This window comes from Gracilinanus agilis, chromosome 2 (assembly GCF_016433145.1).
Source record: "Gracilinanus agilis isolate LMUSP501 chromosome 2, AgileGrace, whole genome shotgun sequence".
Lineage (NCBI taxonomy): Eukaryota > Metazoa > Chordata > Mammalia > Didelphimorphia > Didelphidae > Gracilinanus > Gracilinanus agilis.
In genome coordinates this window covers 12,490,838-12,504,136 of record NC_058131.1, presented here as the reverse complement: position 1 = coordinate 12,504,136, position 13,299 = coordinate 12,490,838, and positions in this window count along the sequence as shown.

Genomic DNA, 13,299 nt, shown 5'->3' with positions numbered 1-13,299 from the left:
TAATGAGGACAGATTTGCAAACCTAAATATTTGCAGCTAGGATAAGCTGGGCCAGAATATTCATATTTGAAGGATAGACCATAAAGAATTAGGTGGAAAATACTCCTGAATGAATAAGGCAAGGCCTGAGATTGAGCCTATTCTAGCATTCAGGAAGCTAGCTGCATGGTGTCATAGATGACTCAAACACCCTTCTCTTGTCTTTTGCTTGACCCAAATACCCTCCACAGCATTTTAGAATTACTCCATAATAAATCATTGTTTCATAATATCAAAGATTTAGAGCTAGAAGCACCCTTAGTATACAATTTACCCAGTCATCCTATTTTATAAAATGAACTCTCTTCTCACCTCCAACCTGTAAAATTCCTAACTTTCCTCTAGGAGTGAAAGAGGAGTCAGTTCCTACTCAGGGAAGCTAGGTGGCCCAGTGGATAGAGTTACAACTGTGGATTTGAGAAGATTCCCATTTCTGAATTAAAATCTTTCCTAGTTATGTGACCCTGGGCAAGTCATTAATTTAATTTTGTAAATGAAATGGAAAAGGAAATAGTGACCAACTCTAATATCTTTGCCAAAAAAACTCAAAAACAAACAAATGGAGGCATGAAAAACCAGATAAAACTGAAAAATCCTAAATAACTCCTGAAATACCTTCATTTCTTACATTGCTTAAGAAAAAAAAACAACTTGGTATGTCTAGGTTAAGGATAAGGGACAGATCTGTTGTGTTATTGATCTGATATGTAATTGGGAAACTCTCAAGCGTAGAAATGTCTTCTTTTAATTCTTTCTCTGAAACTTATTTTCTAAGAAGGATGACATAGAATAAGAAGTTAAGTGACTTGACCAAGGTCATAAATTCAATGTGTGAAGAGAACAATGGAGAGAGACAGACAGTTAGACAAGACAGAGAGATAGAGAGATAAAGTCAGAGATAAAGAGATAGAGAGACAGAGATAGACACACACACACACACACACACACACACACACACACACACACACACANAGACGGAGATACACACACACACACACACACACACACACACACACACACACACACACACAGAAAGAGAGCAAGAGAGCCAGAGATTGAAACACACAGAGAAAAAGACATACACAGAGACAGATACACAGAGACATTCACACAGATAGACCAAGAGAAAGAAAGACACACATACAAACACAAAGACAGAGAGGAATAGCTAAGAGAGACAGAGAAACAAGAGATACAGAGGAGACAAAAAACACAAAGAAAGATGTATTTTAAATCACATTTCTGTGTACCTATGTTCTTAGCTTCTCCATTGAGGCAGGGCCTATGCTTTATTTTTCTTTAGTGTTTACAATATAGGGAAGATAATTAGTAATGGCTTGCTGAATAAGGAAACTGAGACTCACTGCGGTTAATTGATTCATTTAAAATTGATTAGTCAACAAACCCCTGTATTTGCTACTTACAGCATATCAGGCATTATGCAAAGTGCTTAGGCTACAAGGAGAGATCAAAATATGGCCTCTGCCCTAAATGATGCAACATGAAAACAAATTAATAGATATTGTATAAAGCATGGACATATGAGTACAAGATTTTAAAAAAAAGTTTAACTGACTCCAATGGTTGTCACCTAGAATATCCCTGCCCCATCCTTGATTTTTTTTCTATAGGTGATCATTATCAAATTACCTAGTCTCAATGGGTCTTTGTTTTCTCATCTGTGCAAAGAAGTGGCTAGAGAAGTTGACTTCTTAGGTCCCTTCTTTCTAGAGACCTATGACGTTGAGAATGACAATGCATTAGCACATGGGTTCTTCCAAAGAACAGGGTGTCCGTATTCAGTAGATTAAGCATTCAATAATAATCACTTATTAATTACCTACTATTTTTCCAGATGCTGTGTTAGGGACCAAGGATAGAATATACCAAAAAAGAAGCAATCTCTGCTCTTAAGGAGCTTATGATATAATGAGATAAGGACACATGCTAATATCAACAAACCAATTTAAATTAAATACAATAGGGTAGGCAACATGGAATAATGAAAGGAAAATTGGTGTAGAAATCAGAAAGACCTGTGTTCGAGTCTTGCTTACAGCATATACTATCTATATTTTCCTCATAAAATCTCTAAATCTCTCTGTTTCTTCAGTAGCTACCTAGAACTTCTCTGTGAAGTCATTTAATCAGTCATCAACCTGCATCAGCTTGGACAAATCCTGTCATCTCCCCAGCTCCCAATTTCCTCATCTGTAAAATTTGAAGATCAAACTAGAGGTCCTTCAAGTTTATTCTAGCTCTATGTCTATAATCCTATGGTCTCTTGCATTTACAAAACATCAAGGAATATTCTAGTTCTTGAAGATATAAATGCACAAGTGAGTCAGGACATGTTCTAAATGTTTGTTCTAAGGGAAATAAATTTGGGGAAATGAGAAAAAGAAAACAAAACAAATACCTTCTATGAGCTGTGATAGGAATAAAGTATTTCAAGGGACACAGATGAAGAGGGACACCCTTCTAGACATGAAAGATATATGGCAACAAGGTCCTAAGTCAGATGATAGAATATTATATGAAGGGAAACAAATATAAAAAGTTTGCTTGAACTATAAAGTGAAAGAAAGGAAGTAATGAGTTTTTAGTTGAAAAGTCTTAGATTTCAAGAGATCTGCATCGCAGAAGGGCTTTTCTATAATAAGCATATTACAGGCCATTTGCATGTGTGTTTTTATAGGAACCAAATATAAGAAAACAGGATCCATCAATTTATTTCAGGCATCCTGGATACATAATCATAGTTAATCGCATGTTGTTTCATATTTGTCTGGATACATCAACATCATCTCATTGGGCTACAAGAACCTCATTTAACCAAGAAGCAAATTAAGATCCATACACAAGAAAGAAGTTCATTTAATTGGAAGAAATCTCAGATTAAAAAAAAATCATTAATTGTGAGCTGGGAGGAATCTCAGATATATTTTAATCTGCTTATTATCCCCCCCTCCTCATCTCCATTTTACAAAATGAAAAAAAAAACACAACTGATTTATTGAGGAGTGGGAACTTGGTTTATGCAGATCTTGACACTCGTTCTCTGATCATGAATCTAGTTCTGTTTCCCTCAGCATGGATATTTAAAATCTGGAAGCTGTAATTTCTCCTTTCTGTGTTTAAACTCTTTTTGGAAAATTTATGAGGGTGGAGGATGACATTGGGAAAGAAATTACAGGTCAGATAAACTTGTCTATTGTTGTGTCTAATTGGCAATAAAGCCCGATCATCATATAACTCACTAATAGAATCTGTCTGGTCTAACCAAGTGTGGTTTTATTTTGCGATAATGATAATTCACATTTCTAAAGTAGCTTAAGGCTTGCAAAGTACTTCACTCACGTCAAGACCATAAGGAAGGGGAAGTCATATGATGTTAGTATTCCACTCTTACAGATATGGAGAGTAAAGAAGAGATGAGTGCCATGTAATGCCCAAGTTCATATGCTGAGTGTCACTGTCAGCATTTGAATTCCTTACCCTGATCTTTGGATGCTTGTATGACTGTGATAAATAAGTAAGCAGACCTGAAGATGGGATAGATGATGTCTTCCACAATCCCTGGTTTCAAGATCTCATTCTACTTTATACTGAATGTGTTAACCTGGAAAGTCATTAACTTTCTCAATCCTCTAATCCATTCACTGTCACAGTATGGTCCAGAGATCCTTGGGAGTCCCTATGACCTTCCAAGATCAAAATTATTTTCATAATAAGGTAAAAATTGTTTAACTTCTCATATGGAAATTATCAGTAGTGATAATCCACAAAAACAAAATCTCTTGAAAGGGATTCTTTAATGATTTTTCAGGGGGCAAAGAGGTCCTGAAGTAAAAAAAAATACAAAATCACTTCTCTAGGCAAATCACTGAATTTTATATAGGGGATTTCTGGGGCAAAAAGAATTTCCTCACCTTGGAATTCCTTTTACTAAAGAAATCACAGGAGCAGAACCTCCTCCTCTTCTAGAGCAGGGATTCTTACACTCTTTGTTCTGTGGTCTGCTTTGGCAGCACAGTGAAGAATATGGACATTTCCTCAGAATAATATATTAAACACCTAAAATAAAGTGAATATGACTAAAAAGGAAACACTATTAGGAAAATAATTGAAATGTAATTCAAGTTTCCCCTGTAAGTACAGAGTACTAGAAAACTGGATGAGATCCTGACGCACACTGTCTTGTTTGAGACTCATACAAACTTTGGCAGGCTAACACAAATGGAGAAGGAGCCACTGAAAGATTAAAATGACTTGTCCAAGGTCACAAAGTGAAGAGGTGTCAGAGGCAGGGCATCTGTGTTACTCTATGCCAAGAATATAAACCACTAAGCCATGGCATCTTCTCCTAAGCCTCTTAATGTTACTATACACTTTCTTCCACCATCAATCAGTAAAACAATATTTTCCTGTCATGCAGCTTCTCCCTCCTGAAATGTTAATACTTTCCTCTTCTTTCTCAGTCAGCCAGCAAACCACTCCAGGCCATAAGCAGTTATTAAGCACCTACTATATGCCTGGTACTGGGGATACAAGGAGCAGGAAAAGACCAGCCCTGCTCACAAGAAGTGAATGATGGAGACAATATGCAAGCATCTATATACAAATGGTATATATGGGATGAAAAAGAAGTGATCAATAGTGGGGAAGCACTAGAATTAAGGGGGCTTTGGGGTGAACCTTTCTTACATAAGTTTTGGTTATAATAAATAATCCCACCAATGATTCTGGAAAGGCTCCTCTAAGGCTCCACTCCTCATCCCTGTGACATGACCTTTCCTTTGGCACCACTTCAAGGGAGGTGAACAAAATTACCTTTTAACAAGGCTTTCCCCACTGCTATTAGAATGTAAGCTTCTTGAAGTCAGTATTTCACTTGTTGTTATTTGTCTTGCCTGAGCAGCTAGGTGGTGGAGGGCATTGGATACTGGGCTTGAAGTCAGGAAGACTCAATCTTCCTGGGTTCAAATCTGGTCTTACTTATGTTTACTAGCTTCATGACCCTGGACATGTCATTTCAGTCTATTTGCCTCAGTTTCCTCATTTGTAAAATGATTTAGAGAAGGGAATAGGAAACCACTCCATTATCTCTACTGCAAAAACCACAAATGAGGTCATAGACAGTTTGATAAAACTCAACACCAATAACAATTTTTCTCATCCAAGGCTCAGTCAGGCACAAAGTTTTTATGAATATTTTCCACTGTATTCATTCAGCTACTAACATGTGGGCACAGAGACATTTAAACAAAAATTGTAAATGGATCTCTAGACTAAAGGATGTTTCAGGGTCATCAGGTTGCAGTAGAAGATTCACTCGATATAAGGACAATTTAAATAATAGAGACTTTCTGTCGCCAAAGTCTAGTCATTTCCATAGCTGTAATCTATGTTTTAAATGCACCCTTTCCTTACCAGCAGCATATCCTAAAATACTTGGCTTTTTTTAAAGACTCAGACCAAGAGTTACTTCCTATTCAAAATCTCTCCCAAGCTACCAGTCCCCTGATAAAACTTCATAAAGTTACTAATTGAATTTGTTTTTCTTTATCTGTACATAATAATTCCACTTCCCATAGTAGCATGCAAGCAACTTGAGGAAGAAAGCGTTTAACTTGTAAAGTATTTAGCAGAGCGCCTGGCAAGAAGCAGGTGCTTTAAAATTTTTATTAATTATTCAATGAAAAGATTGATGAATGGGTTTGAGAATTACCTAAAGAAACAGGGCAAAAAATATATTTTTAATCTATGTGTCCCTTCAAGACTTGCTTTGCCTTGCCATGATGAACATGGGATCCAGTGGGTTCTGGTTGCTCTCAGAATGTTTCCTTTCATCTACAGTATGGGTCATCAATATTCAAGTCTTAGCAATTAGAGAAAAATTCTTTTCTCAATGGATTCAGTCATTGCTTTGTTTCCATTTTACTGCTTCAATATGTGGCCCCTGAGAGAATTAAAGGAATGGATAAAGTTTAGAAGTTTTGTTTTTGTTGTCGTTGTTGTTTTGTGTGTGTATATGTTTGTGTGTGTGTGTGTGTGTGTGTGTGTGTGTGTGTGTGTGTGTTGGGATTAAACAATTCCTCATATAGATCTCTGCCTGACTTATTTTAAATATTTTTGCCTTTCATATTACCAGAGAAGGAGAGATATTTAAGGATACTAATTTCAAGGAAGCAAGAGGCATTGGGGGTGGGAGGGGTGACTGGGATATGCATTAGTTTTGTCTGCAGAGAACTTGGATGCAGATCTATTCCTTTTCACTCCCTACATGCACAAACCCCTTAACTTATTGAGATTTCAGGACAACTCTGTGTGTTCAGGAAGTTGAACATGATCATTGCTCTGGTCCCATCTTACATGTGATTCTCAGACTCAAATTACATTTGCTCAGTTTTGATCATTGTTATCCATCTGGGAAACAGAAGACAACACTGTCTATTTTTAATGCTATTTTATTGTGTGTTTTTAAGTTAAATATTTGCAAATAGTCATGTTTTCACAAGCCTTTTGAGTGATAAAACACATTGAGAGGAAGATTTCAATTAAATGTATTTCAACTCAATTTTAATTAGTGTTTTGATGAAACAGAATGACCTACCTCTGGGCCTAGTGGCTTCCTCTCAGTGAAAATCTTCAAGCAAGTGTTGCACCCCTGGGAACTTGGACTCATATATTGTCTTGATTCTCCTCATCTTGCTTGGCAAAAGGAAAACCTGAGACTTCCTTGTTATTCCCCAAATAAAACAACCAGGATATGGAAAGAAGGTACCAAATTACTAAGAACTCTTCCACTGAAGTAGATTCTTTCCATTTGTCCTAGGCTTCAAGGTTTCCCTTTTTTCTCGAAATGGATATTAAGTATATTGTCTGAGATCCAGGGTACTTTGTAAGGTGTGTTAAAGAGGGACTTTTTGCTGAGCTATGAGTTAGTCTAGATGGCTTATGGCATCTCTTATAAATAAGATTTTGTGATTCTGGGAATCATTCTGGATAAGTAAAGGTTAGTCTAGATCAGTGGTTCCCAAACTTTTTTGGCCTACTGCCCCCTTTCCAGAAAAAAAAAATATTACTTAGCCCCCTGGAAATTAATAGTTTTAAATTTTAATAGCAATTAATAGGAAAGATAAATGCACCTGTGGCCATCACCGCCTTCCTGGATTGCTGCAGCACCCACCAGGGGGCAGTGGCATCTACTTTGGGAATCACTGGTCTAGATGGCTTATAACAGCATTTACATCCATATCTCTCCAAGTCCAGATCTCTTCCCACTACACCATATTGCAGCTTATTATGTATACATACTTATCTCAGTCCATTTGCTAATTCAATCTATTTTCAAGGAATGTCCACCCTCATCCTTTTTCAATAGCCACATCCTTGCCATCCTTCATGGCCAAGATTAATTCTTATTCTTATACGAAACCTTGCCCCATCTCTTTAGCCTATGGTTAGCCCCTCTTCCTCTTAAATCCCATGTTCCTCACCCTCAGGATTATTTCTGCATTCTTCATCACATATGAAAGCTGATTTCTCTTGTTCCTTATTTCTCCAACTAGATTTGTCAACAAGTATCATGTCTTACTATGTTTGTCTTTTCCCTTATTCTAACATCGTATTATTTGAATAAGTGCCACTCATCACTATACCAGTTCAATGAATGAATTCAAGAACTAAATTAATTCATTTGTGTTGAGCTCTATGCACACAGATTCAGCCAGATTTATCTGATTCATTGATAAAAATAAAATGTTCAGAAGAAAGGGCTCTTGTGTTGAGAATTTTATGAATAAGTTGAAGTTAAGACTTCCTTTACAAAGGCAAATGATTTCCGTAATTTTGTATCCTTGGACTTGGCATCCCTGAATAGAATTTTCAGCTATTCTTTTTATTAATATCAAAAGTTGTCCTATTTATTGGAAGCTTCTGTTTAAAGGGAGACCCTCCACTCCTCAACTTTTATGATACTCCTTTTATGAATAAAATCACATTCACACAACATTCTATTTTTTCATTCATTGCTATACTCCATTCTTATACTCCCAAATATGACATTTAGTAAACCAATCATCATGGAGTGTGCTGTATGTGGAACAATGGATAGATTACTGGACTTGGAGGAAAGAAGTTTTTTTTTTTCTTGTTCTGTCTCTTTATGACTTCATTGCTGGTTTTCTTGACAAGATATTGGCATGATTTGCCATATTTTTCTCCACCTTTTCACTTAGACAAATGTGGTTAAGTTACTTGCCCAGGGTCACATAGCTAGTGAGAATTTGATCCAGAAAAATAAGACTTTCTGCCTTGAGGCCCTTTACTTTTTTTCCATCATGCCATTGTATTCAAATTCAGCCAAAGATATATGACCTAATCGTATGAATCTAGATGAGTTGCTTTAATATGGTCTCCCTTGATTTCCTTAGTAATAAAATCAGAATAATATTTTGTTCTTATGTCCCAGATCTATTGAAAGGATCAAATGAAATAATATGTATGAAATACTTTCCAATTAAAAGAACACTATAATTATTATTGAAGGTTCAACACAAGCAAGAAAAGTAAATTTAAGTTAGACTAAGGAAATATAAATTACTGAGAATCAGGAAATACCATCTATAAGAGGTGGCGTATAAGCAGAGTCTGGACAGAAGCTAAATATTCTAAGTGATGGAAGTCAAAAAAAGGTATTTGATCTAGTGCATGCCCAGCCTGTGAAAAGGTAGGAATTTGAGCAGAGTAGAGAGTGTGTAAAGAAAAGCGGTGTGAAATAAGGCTGGAGAGATGGGTTAGAGTCACCTAGGAAGAGCTTTAAATGCAAAGCTGAAAATTTTTTATGCTATCCTTTAGTTAATAGGGAGCCACTGCACACTCTTGACAATGGGCATCACCTTGGTAATAACTATGCATTTCTCTAGGCAATGGTTTAAAAAGGGAAACTGGAAATAAGGAGACCAAATGAGATGCTATTGAAATAATCTGTGCAAAGAACAATAGTATCTTTCACTAAGGGAAATGCTGGTCCAGGGGCAGAGAAGAAGCTAAATTGGGATATATTTTAGAAATATCATTAACAAGATAAGGGAACTGATATGAAGAATGATGCTAAAGGGAGAATCAAGGATAATTGTAAGATTGTGAATTTAGGAGATCAGAAGGAAAAGGTAATTTCAAAGTAATGCGATATCTGGTGAAGGGAAGGAACTGAGTATACAACAACAATAATTAATTCTAAATGGGACAATAATGAGCATTTCTACAGCACTTGAGATTTGCAAAGTACTTTTCAAATATTTAATTTTGTACTAAAATCATCCTGGGGGATAATATCATCTTATTCTCATTTAAGAAATGATGAAACTGAGGTAGACAGTAAGTGATTTCACCAGGATCATATAAATATATGTGTCTAAAGCAAGATTTGAACTCATGTCTTCCAGACTCCAAGTCCAGGCCTTTATCCAAGATACCTTAAAATTTCTACAGACTAAAGGGCATGGGAGAATTGTAGAGAGTATCACTAGAAGCCCATGTCATGATTTACTAATCTTTAAAATTGCATCCTGGCTATATTTATGTATTTGTGTACTTTAAGTGCATTAGAATATAAGTTATTTAAAGGCAAGGATGGTTTCCTTTATAGTCTTTGCATTTCTAGAATTTAAGAGAATACCAAGCACACAGTAAGCAATTAAATATTTATTCATTGCTTGAATTTTTTCCTGATCATGAATATTATCAATGAAAGAAAATAAACTAGAATCACAGAAGGGTTCGGATTTTCATTGCAATATCCTCCAATATTAACATTTAAACATGTCCCTTCAAATGACAGAATAATCATTCTATTCTGAAAAAAAGAACATTTAATATGACATATAATAGTATATAACAGATGATGGAAAACATATCACCAAAAAACAATTAGAAGCTTAGATGAGACAAAGAACAAGGTAAGAAATTAAAATAATTTTTAGCAGAATTTATAATTCTATCTTATGTGGCTCCAAGGGGCTCAAAATAACTCGATTAGTTTCCTGCTGCTTATAGTGTCACAGATCTATCAAATATTATATCTTGACAGTAGACTGGAAGAAACCTCAGTGGTCATATATGCTAATATGAATAAAAGTTCCCTCCACCCCTTAACAATCATGAGATTAGCACAGTGCCAAGAACATAGAAAGTCCTTAATATACCCTTGTTGACTTATTGCCTTCATTTAAAGACCTCCAATCAGGAGAAACTACCTGCCAAAGTACCAACACATTAATCATTATGACAATTTTAATTTTGAGGATGATTTCTCCTTATGGTAAGTCTTATCTTGTTATTTTTTGATTTCAATTTTACCCTTAAGGGTAACTATATTAGACACTTCCTCACCCTGAGACTTCTTTCTTTCAGAAACACACACACACACACACACACACACACACACACACACTTACACACAAACAATCCCAGTTACTTTAAGCAATCTTCATTGACTTAATGCTATTCATAATGCTCATTAACCACCTGTGGACATTGTCTCACTCATCAACTACTTTAAAGTGTGGCTTTCAGAATTGAATGTTTAATGAAGATGTATAAAACTTCTTTTTAACATGTAGTTTAACTGAAATCCTTCAAAATTTCCCATCTCTCTTTGCCCAATAATAATCTATATGAACTCATGTTTCCTTCCCTCTACTCTTCTACCCCTCTTTTATAAAATGAAAAGACTAGAAGGGGGAAATATTTAAGGAATTATATTTCAATTATTTTTGTTACAATTCTTATTAGTCATTGGGCAATTCTTCAAAAGTAGAATGGTTGGTGCCAAAATAAAAATCTTTCTAGGATGTTTATGCAAATGAATACATCCACAGCGATGACATTCTCTGTAATGGACATTCCTTTTCAGATCAATCAGCTGAAAAGAAAAGTTTTCAATCAATAGGGGAATGAGAAAAACTCCTGATTCCTTAACACATTTTATGTCAGAGATACTATGCCTTATTGGGGTGACACATACAAGATTTCTCATTTCCCTTTCCTGTATCAACAATATTGTCTCTGCTCACATCTGCAACTACTTGCTCCCTTGGAGGACCACTTTACATGCAATATTCTTCCTCCTCATTTTCCCCCTCCATGAATTTAATTTGAATATACTAATCTTCGGCAGGGTGTATGGATATATATCTGTAGATGTATATGTATTCAGGTATTTAATCACTGGTAGTAAAGAAAATGAGTTTAATAATTCAAACGACTAAAGAAGATGCATTACAGAAATCTTCTCCTGTTTGTTAAGATGACAGAGTAAGGACTGTTTGGAGCACACCAACCATCCCATAGACAACCAAACGAAACAGCAAAAAATGGCTCAGAATGGATCCTGGGGTGATGGAACCCACAGAAGTCAGGACCAATCCATGTTCTATACCTGGTCAGCATGGAGGGACAGTAAGCAGGGCTCATCTTTCTGAGGTAGGAGGGGAGAAAAGCAAGCAGCAGGGGAAAGTGCAACTTCAGCAGGGAGAGAACTGAAACCAAACTGGGACAGTACAGTAGCAGAGGGAAGAATGAGGCACAGCACAGTCAAACCAACCATAACAGAGGTTTGGTGCACCCCAGTTTGGGCAGCAATAAGGGAAACTAGATCCTGCAAGGTTCAAACTGGGACCCCAGCCATCCAAGTCAACATCAGGCACTGGAATAGATCGCAAGCACAAGAATCATGCACATAGTAGGTGCTTCGAATACTGATTGGATTCTGGATGTGTTGGGAACACTTCAGGTTACCCTCCATCTTCACCCAAGTTTCCAAATATAATTCACTGTTGAAAAAAATTAGTGCCTGCAATTCTCCCTAGATTCTTAGAATGGAAAATGAAGGAATTTGAAATGATTTCTTCTGTCACTTGTTTCCCCCAAATGGCATAATTTAATATGATAGCTGCTTTTCTTTCCCCTTTATGCTAGTAAAGGAGATCCACAGAGTATCATAAGTTATTGATGACTCGCCACATATAAAATATGGTTAGTGGAGTTGAAAATCCCATTACTAAGATTTCTCCCCACCCCTTGCACTAAAGTTTGTGTGCAACTGAACCCCCTTGGCAAGCTACCTTCTCAACCTGTCAAAACAAGAGTGAATAAATATATTAGACCCTACACCCGAAAGCATTGGCTAATATTTGCTTTGGCAAAAATAATGGCCTAGAACAGGTATGATGTGGAGGTGTTGGACTTAAAAGCAAGAAAGGGGAAAATTAAGGGATCACATGGAAATAAGAATCTTCTGAGCCAATCCACTTATCCAAACACAAAAACTGGATAAGGAATATTAAGAAATGGGGGATTATAGAGAAAGAGAAAATCTGGAAACTGATAAGAAAGAAAAGTAAGGAAGAGTGCAGAAGGTTATCATTTTCTTTTAACTACTCCTGCTAGAACCAGTGGGATCAAACTAACAGGTGGAATGAGATTTCAGATAATATAAATCCTCTTGGAAAAGATTTTAAAAAGTGAGATAACTTTTCATAAAGAATCTTGGCATGTTAACAGTCTGAGAAAGCCAAATCTTTTTTTTCTTCCAGATAAATGGAATGGATTATTAAGAGTTATCCATGGGAACTGAGACTCTCTTGATTTGTAAAGTGCTTACCAAATTTCTAAAAAATGATTTTTCATTATGCCACTTCTCAGAGAGATTATTGTCAAGGGATGTCATTGATGTTATTTCAGATTTGTCTGATATAATTTTATGATCTGCCAACTCTTTCCTTCCCAATGATAAGCTCATGTAAAGGCTGATAAGATGGACCAATGACTCTGGACCTTCTAGAAAGCTGCTCAAAGTTTAACACTTCCTCCTCTACCACCACCTGCAAATTGGCAGAGCCTTGCCTGAAAAGATTCAATAATTTCAATAATTATAGCTGCTGTCAGATAAGATGGTCAATAATTCAGTTCAAATGGAGAATCTGATAGTAATAGAATAAAAACAGAAGTGCTAGAACTGAAAAAAAATCTGAAAAAATTATGAGAATTGCAATAGTTAATTTGTCAGATCTCAAAGAGATTCCTATTTTTGCTGATATTCTCAGTATCATACTCTGGGGGAAATGACTTTTTTTGCTTTCTTTATTATTTAATTAATTCAAATATGTTTAATAAAAAACCTAGTATATACCAATCACTTTCAGACAGAGAATTTAAACAGAAGCCCTCATCAAGGATATTATTTCACCATGT